Consider the following 8,934-nt stretch of genomic DNA (forward strand, 5'->3'; position numbering starts at 1 on the left):
TGGAACACAATTCCTTTCTAAAAACTAATCAGTCAGGTATGAAACTCCTTTGTATTTTATGGCAATGCACACTCAACAGACTGCTTATCCAAGTAGGAAATTTTACGTAATGTCATTCAGAGCTTTTCAACCTGTGGTACATGTACCACCAGTGGTACTTTAGCACCTGGCTGGTGGTACGCAAGCCCTAGCTAATTGTAGTGGGGGAGGGAACCAGTTAAAGCGGAGCCACACAGACCTGGAGCAGATCAGCTGGAGCTGCAGAGCTGGCAGAATCCCCAGGATTTGCCGGATGGCGACATGCCAATTGGAGCTTCTGGCGCACCCAGAAGAGAGAAGGAGGAGGAGGGCGGAGAGAAGGTATAAAAGGGGCAGACTGAGAACAGGAGACACTTTTCTTACCAAAGCAGTGAAGAGAGACAGAGCAGGCTTCCAGTTTGCCAAGTCAGCCGGCATAGATGTGTGGAGGACGGCTCTCATCTTCCATGTCCAGTTTGGCATTGCTGGGGGGGGGGTCCTAAAAGGGCCAAAGAGTCTCCTTGGAGGGGCGACCAGATAGAAGGGGCTTTTGCAGAAATGCGGGGGAGCCGCAACCCCCCCGTTAGTGCCTGCATTCCCTTTGTACCGGCAGACGAAAGACTGGCCATAGTAATATGGCCAGGCTGCAGACAGCCAAAGTCAAACTTACCATCAGGCAACATTAAAGCAGTGTGGAAGAGACAGGGGTAAGATTCCTCTTTTATACCTTAATCTTCTTCTTTTCACCTATATAAGCTGCTAAGTATCTTCCCCCCTGTGGAGAGGGAGGGGGGAATTCAACCCTCCCTTCAAATAAGCAGCAAGCAAGCCCAGTGGTGTTTTTTTTTAAAAAGTTGAAAAAAACGGACTAAAAGAAAAGAATTTTCAACTACTTGGGGGACACCCAGTGGTTAAACCTGAAATTGCAATCTGACTTTCTCTTTAAAAAAATCAAGTAAATGTTTAAGAAAAACAAGATAAGATTAACCTTGAACACCAGATGTGAAACTTCACTATGGAAGAGTTTCAAAAACAAATCTATGCTATTGGGAAATATCTTACCAAACTTATAAGTTCCTTTCTTCAGCTGGCGATGAAATAAGAGCTTTTGGAAAAGAACTAGAAAGCATCTCGAAGAAACAAACTCAAACTGTGACTACAACTAATATTTTATTGGGACAGAACTTAACAGAAGAAATTGAACAATCAAATACATTGGCAGAAGAATTAAATATTCAACAAATACAGACTTTTGAAGATTATAATGGAAAAAAGGTGGGGAAAAAAATCTATTCAGACCAGGACAATTATATCAAGAGGCGAAAATAATGAGAAGATTTGGTGCTGTTAACAGACTCCTCAATCCTTCAAAAGTGGAGACTGGAGGGCCACTTCAATATGATATAACAACACAAGAATGCTTTGATGATCCTGAGGCAAAGAAGCGAAAAATGACATGGCAAAGGAAGAAAGAAAGAATAAGATTGAAGAAATATGGACATTCTTAAGAGGGCTGAAATAGATAATACCAAAATAGACAGGATTGTACTTGGATTACAAGAGATTGTTTTGATGAGTAGATAAAAATACTAATTAAAAAAAATAAAAATAAAACACAGATGTATGAATACTAACATTGAAATATTGAGTTCCTTAAATGATATGGATTAAGATGTATATATGTTAAAAATGATAGAATCTAACTAATATACTTGGATGTAGTGACATGAGAGGATGTATTAAATGTTGAAATGGAAGAAATTTTGGTTAATTTTTAATATGTGGAAACTATAAATGAGAAACAAGAATATTATATTGTCCTCCTCCTCTTTCTCCTCCTTTCAATTGGTATTCTAATGACTACTATTCTAATAAGGTAAAGGTTCCCCCGCACATGCGTGCTAGTCATTTCCAACTCTCATCTCTCATCTCCGTTTCAAAGCCGAAGAGCCAGCGCTTGTCCAAGGACGTCTCCGTGGTCATCATGTGGCCGGCATGACTAGACGCCAAAGGCGCACGGAACGCTGTTACCTTCCCACCGTAGTGATCCCTATTTTTCTACTTGCATTTTTACGTGCTTTCAAACTGCTAGGTTGGCAGAAGCTGGGACAAGTAACAGGCACTTACTCTGCTACGCGGCACTCGGGATTCGACCCGCCAAACTGCCGACCTTCTGATTGACAAGCTCACCGCATCCCTACTATTCTAATATTGTACTACTAATATTGATATGGAAATGAGATAAATAAGAAGTATATTACATTACTACGTATTGGAGAAAATTGTGTAAAGGGAAAGGAGATTATTTAGCAATATGAAAATGAGAAATTTTAAATGTTTAATTTTAATATCAATGTAAAATTAAAGCTAAAAAAATATATAAGGCATTTGATGTTTTAAAGATGGAATGTTAAAATATAAAATATACTAAAGTATTGATAAATATAAGAAAACTATTAAATGACTGATGGATAGCAATGAGAATATGTTAATTTAGATAAGAGATAGTATGTATTAAAGGAAAAGAGAGAGAGGAAGTATTGGTTACAAGAATTTGGAGATTTGTAATAATATGTTTTTGTCTGAAATGGAACTATTGTAACCCAGACACCACGTTGCTTTTTAAAGATATTATTGTAATATTGGAAAACTAAGAGAGAGAGAGAGAGAGAGAGAGAGAGAGAGCAAGCGGCCTGTTTTCAGAGGAATAGTGAGCGAGTGCCTGTTTTCAGAGGAAGGGTGAATGAGCGAGCAGCATGTTTTTGGGGGAAGGGCAACCAAGCAAGCAAGCGGTGTGTTTATCAAGCATGTGTTTTCAGGCAAAAGTTGAGTTAGTGAGTGAGCTGGGCAGGAGCCCAGGAGAGCAGCTACAGCTGATCTGCGCTTCTGCGGAGCCACCCAGAAGTGCAGATCAGCTGTAGCCCAGCACTGATCCTGGAGCTTCTGCTAAATTAGCAAGCAGCATGTTTTCCGGCGTGAGCAAGTGAGCTGGGCAGGAGCCCAGGATTGGTGCGCACAGCTACAGCTGGAAATTAGCTGAAGCATCAGACATGCATTTGCACAGCAGATGCCTTAGTTGTTTTGGTACAGCAATTAAGTCAGACAGGTACAGTGTCAAGACTGACTTCTGCTTTCACCTGTATTCCACTTTGCTCACAGCTTGACAAAGAAAAGAGAGGTGAGATGGAATGCAAGGGTGGGGGGATTTGCGTCAGAGCATTGCCAGTTCCCATCAGACCATGCTCCCCCCCCCTCAAGGACACATCGAGCAGGTGGGCTAGCTTGGTTCGCTGGCTTCCCATAACAAACGAACAGAAGTAATTGGTGGACATAATGGATTGCAGGTGTCCCACAAGGAAAGGGGGGAATTAACTATGCTAGGTTTTGCATGAGAAACCCAGAGCTGGTTTTGCTTCATCTATGCCAGGGGTCGGCAACCTGAAACACTGAAAGAGCCACTTGGACCCGTTTCCCTCACAAAAGAAAAAACTGGGAGCCACAAAATGCGTGTGTGCATGTGCGCATGCGCGGAATGGGGTTTGATTGAAGAGTGGAGCCTAAGGTGAGACATGCACCGGCCCTGCCCCCGTTCAGCTCTGGTATGGACGGCTCTGCCGTCCTGGCTTCTCCTCCCCTCGGAAAAGACTGCTCTCCCCCCACCCCGCGCTCTCCCTCCCTGGGACTTTCTCTGGGAGGAATTGGAGTGTGAGGAATTTTTCTTCACAGCTCGCACCTCCTTCTTCAGGAAATCCTTTGGCAAGCCAAGCCTGCAAGTAAGCACGCCCTATTGTTGCGGCCAAAATATGGATGCTCTAATATCAATAGTACTCTTATTACTCCTTGCAGTGGGACTTCTTTGCAGCTCAACACGACATAAGACCTCTCCAAAGTCACTGCATCTGAGGTCGAAGAGTTGCCTCTGGCTTAGCATCTTCTGCGACTTCACATGCACAACCACTTGCTCTTTCACGCCCTGCCACCGCCCAGCAACCGGGGCAACCAAGGTGGGAATCTCCCTGGTATTTTGGTGTTCGCCTGCCTCCCCTCCCTTGCCTGCAAACTCCCGCCACCCCTGCCTCTCCTTCAGGTAACACCTGCCAGCCCCCAGATGCCTTGTGAGTCACCCTCCTGACTCGGTCCACTCAGGAATGGTGCAAACCCGCTGCTCCTCTCTCGGTCCCCTTTTCGCTGCTCTCCTCCCAGCTATCGCTTCGGCACGTGCCCAGCCTGCCCAGCTCCCTTTTCCACAGCGCTCACTTTGTTCCCCGATGAACTTCCAACTCCGCCCACGCCAGACTCTTGGGGCACCGCTCGCAGCAGAGCAGCCGCCTGGCACCTCTTGCCAGGGGGTGCCTCCGGACAGTGGTACCCCAGGATCGTGACCTTTTGGTAGCGCACGAACAGCATTGCCCAGCAGCAGCTCCAAGGCCAGCCGTACTCAGGGGGAGAAGAGTAGTAGTATGGAGGGGGAGAGGAAAGGGTTACCACAAGACGGGCGGGCCAAGCAATAAATAGCCCGCCCGAGTATTTTATTTATTTATTTATTTTATTGGATTTATATACCGCCCTTTCCCGAAGGACTCAGGGCAGTTTACAGGATATTTAAAACAGGAATACAAAAGTTAAAAACAATTTAAAAAATTACATCAATCCCTAAAAAAATAAAAACCCCAATTAAAATTAAAAATAAAATTCTCAGCCTGGGCCAGAGAGCTCGAAGAGCCAGGTCTTCAGGTCCCGGCGAAATGAACGGAGGTCGGGGGCAGCCCTAAGCTCCACGGGCAGCTGGTTCCAGAGGGCAGGTGCACCCACAGAGAAGGCCCTCCCCCTGGGTGTTATCCGCCGGCAATCCTTTACCGGCGGCACCCTGAGAAGACCCTCCCTGTGGGAGCGCACTGGACGAAGGGAACTTGATGTCGGCAGCAGGTGTTCCCTCAAATATCCCGGACCCAAGCCATTTAGGGCTTTATAGGTCATCACCAGCACCTTGAATCTCACCCGGAGGGCAACTGGAAGCCAATGCAGCTTGCGGAGCAGAGGTGTTACATGGGAGTATCGGGAAACCCCCATCACAACTCGCGCGGCCGCATTCTGCACCAGCTGAAGCCTCCGAGTGGTCCTCAAGGGCAGCCCCATGTAGAGAGCGTTGCAGTAGTCTAAACAGGAGGTCACGAGCGCATGAGTGACTGTGCGTAGGGCATCTCGGTCCAGGTAGGGTCGCAACTGGCGCACCAGGCGAACCTGGGCAAAAGCCCCCCTGGTCACGGCTCCTATATGGTCTTCAAAATTGAGCCGTGAATCCAGGAGGACGCCCAAGTTGCGAGCCCTATCATAGAGCTGGGGACACCACAACTACAAACGCCCATGTGACCAAAACACTGGCCTAGAGCCGTCGCTTCTGATTGGCCCAGGGCAGAGAGGCACGTGCACTTTGCGGACTTCTCCATTCCATTCATGAAAAGTACGAGTGGCTAGGATGGAGCATGTGGGTTCGAAACATACAACTGCGTGTAAGTGCACGCCCTGGGTGCCTGGCTGCCCTTTATTTTGCTTCTCAGGTGGAGGAAAAGGCCTCAGAAGTGTTTTTGCTAAGCTTGGTTCCTCTTGTGGCTTCGATTACGGTACCGTGCACAAATGTCCTGCTTGGGCGTGAACATCGCTGAACGTATGTGAAATTTAATTCCCAAATAAAAACAACATCTCTCAAGTAATGAAAGTCCCTCTCTGGGAAGAATCGGAGTGCGAGGAGTTTTTCTTCACAGCTCGCACCTCCTTCTTCAGGAAATCCTTCGGCAAGCCAAGCCTGCAAGTAGGCAATTGTTGGCATCCCTCGAGGTTGCTCCCGGGGTGCCAGCTGGGCAGGAATCTTCGGGCCAAGGCCTGCACCCTACCCTGGCCTGACCCATTGCAGGCTGCGCCTACGTCTGCAGTCCCACTTGCTCTTTCCAGCTCCAGAGCTAGAACTTATCTCACCCAGAGCTCCCACGTTTCCCTTCCTCCGTACATAAATTCTACCAAGGATCCATGTGAACCAGGAGTCTTGGAAGACCCAAGTGCAGAAGAGGTAGTGAGATAACTGGAGGGTTTTTTTGCCCAGCAGAGCTGGCAAGGAGAAAGAGGTCAGTGGGCCAGGCAGGCACCACGGAGGAATCTCTCAGAAGAGGCCCCAGAGATCCGCCGCCCACAGGACGGCTGAAAGGCAGGGACTGAGAGGGGAAGCTTCCGAGACCCCCAGCGACCCCCCCCCGGGCTAGCAGAGGCAGCGGTGGAGCAGGGCAAGGGGAGACCCGCTAGGCAGGGAAGAGGCGGGCCGGGGGCACCCCGAGACTGGCCACCCCCAGCAGCACAGCAGGTAGAAAAAGGGTCCACACACCTTTCCAGTCCTCCCGTCTCTTCCACTGCTGCCACCACGTGCAGTCCGAAGAAGCAAAGAGGTTTATGGGCAATCCCACAAACCAAAGAAGTTCAACCACTCAATTCAAACTTCGCGAGGTGTTTTTTTTTCATGAGAAGTTTGAAAATTGATTGGTTGAACTTTTTTAGTCCCGCTTTTATTTGGACTTCACATGGCGGAGGAGGACTAGGAGCTGCAGGAGACGGCTGAAAGAGCCGCATGCGGCTCCGGAGCTGCGGGTTGCCGACCCGTGGTCTATGCCAATATGGTTTATTCAGTAAAGTTTATAGTCTTGGTAAAATAATGTCCAAAGAGTTTCTTTTTCTGTAACTACCAACTGGACAGTTGACATACCGACTCCAATGCATAGTTAAGAGTGCAGGAAAAACAATTGCCACCAGCCTGCTTTTCATTGAAGACCTGGATATTGTGCGGGTCAGAAAGAGGGTTGAGAAAATATCTACAAACCCCTCACATCCTGGACATAAACTGCTGCAACTCCTTCGCTTGGGACACCACTATGGAGCATTGATTGCCAAAACAACTAAACACAAGGACAGTTTTTTCTCCCTTGCCATCACTCCGCTAAAGACTTAATTCCCACAGCACTGTCTCATGCCTAAGGATATTTACCCATGTACAGTAAGGCTGTATTGCTGTTGGTATCTTATGACACTCACTTTGTTGCTTGTACCTTATGCTTTATGATTGTACCTTATGATTTATTTTATCACTTTGTTGCTTGTATGTATACTGAGTGTTTATGCACCAGGAACAAATTCCTCATGTGTCCAATGATATTTGGCCAATAAAGAATATTCTGTCTATAAGGAAGCTATTCTGTTAGGATCCCAAAGGTGCTTTTCCAAAAGACTGTTGGACTTTCTTTGTATTTTTCCTTGAAAACGTTTCTTCAGTTCTTGGATGAGAAGAGAAACATCTTCAAGGAAAAACCAAGAAAATCCAGTTGACTTTTAGAAAAGCACCTTTGGGACAACCATTAATTTAATTTAATTATTTAATTTAATTTAATTTAATTTAATTTAATTTAATTTAATTTAATTTAATTTAATTTAATAATTTGATTTAATATGATCACCATGATCCGGATGATGGAGAATCTCCATGGACATTTATTTGCTTAGGAAGCAGCCAGCACTGTTGCGTAGTCACATGATAGTCATTTCCAGCCAGAGTCCTTCTGTATGTGACGAACTTCAACTCCCATCATTCTCAGCCATTGTGGCCTCTGGATTAGTCCTCTGGTAAGGAATGATGGAAGTTGCTGCAGCCAACTCATGGGGGGGGGCACCAGATTTGGAAAGAGTCTTGTTGAAATTGAGGGTACAGGACATGCTTTTCAGGACTATCTTGGGGAAAACCAATACAGATACAGAAATGAGAGCTCTGGAAGATTGGGGGGGGAACCCAGTGTTTTCGAAGAACTGAGATCTCTGGGCTATCCGAATGTTCCTTTCAAGACTAAAATAAGATCCAGAACCATGGGAAACATTAGTGCTTTTACTGGATCCTTAACTTTGTTCCTGTGATGCACGGGGCACCCAACTTCTGTGTGTTTGTGGTTCCTTTAGGGAATGCTTGTGTAAGAAGCCACTTTTACATCACCTACTGATATTTAAAGGAAGTGACATGGAATAAACCCTTCACTCAGAAAGCGGCATGCAGACATCCCCAAGCTACCAGAACAAAGTTATTGCCGGTCAGTTTCTTTCTGTGAAAACTCACACGAGAATCACACTGTTGAAATGCATATATTTATTGTTAAAGAGCTCCTCCTGCAACAGCCAGAGGAAAAAGGATGGCATCCAGAGGCCTGCAAAGCTCAGACAGGCTATTTTCCAGGCAGTCTTTGTGCAGGACATCCAATCTGGTAAACATAGACTTAAAGTAGGCTTATTGGTGCCTCAAGAAGAAAACGGACCCCAGGAGAACCAGATCCCAGGGACAGAGCGGGCTGTTGGCAGAGGCCCCTCACTCTGTTCAGAATAATAAATAGCAACACATGTGTTGGTCTTTTTTAAACATTATGAAAAACGTCATTACTTACAAAGTACTCTGAAAACAATACAGTCTGCATTTTAGAATAGAATAGAATAGAATAGAATAGAATAGAATAGAATAGAATAGAATAGAATAGAATAGAATAGAATAGAATAGAATAGAATAGAATAGAATAGAATAGAATAGAATATGGAATGGAATGGAATGGAATAGAAAATGGAATGGAATAGAATAGAATAGAATAGAATAGAATAGAATAGAATAGAATAGAATAGAATAGAATAGAATAGAATAGAATAGAATAGAATAGAATAGAATAGAATATGGAATGGAATGGAATGGAATAGAAAATGGAATGGAATAGAATAGAATAGAATAGAATAGAATAGAATAGAATAGAATAGAATAGAATAGAATAGAATAGAATAGAATAGAATAGAATAGAATAGAATAGAATAGAATAGAAAATATGGAATGGAATGGAAGGGAATGGAATGGAA

This window comes from Vipera berus (assembly GCF_964194415.1).
Source record: "Vipera berus genome assembly, chromosome: 13".
Taxonomy (NCBI): Eukaryota; Metazoa; Chordata; class Lepidosauria; order Squamata; family Viperidae; genus Vipera; species Vipera berus.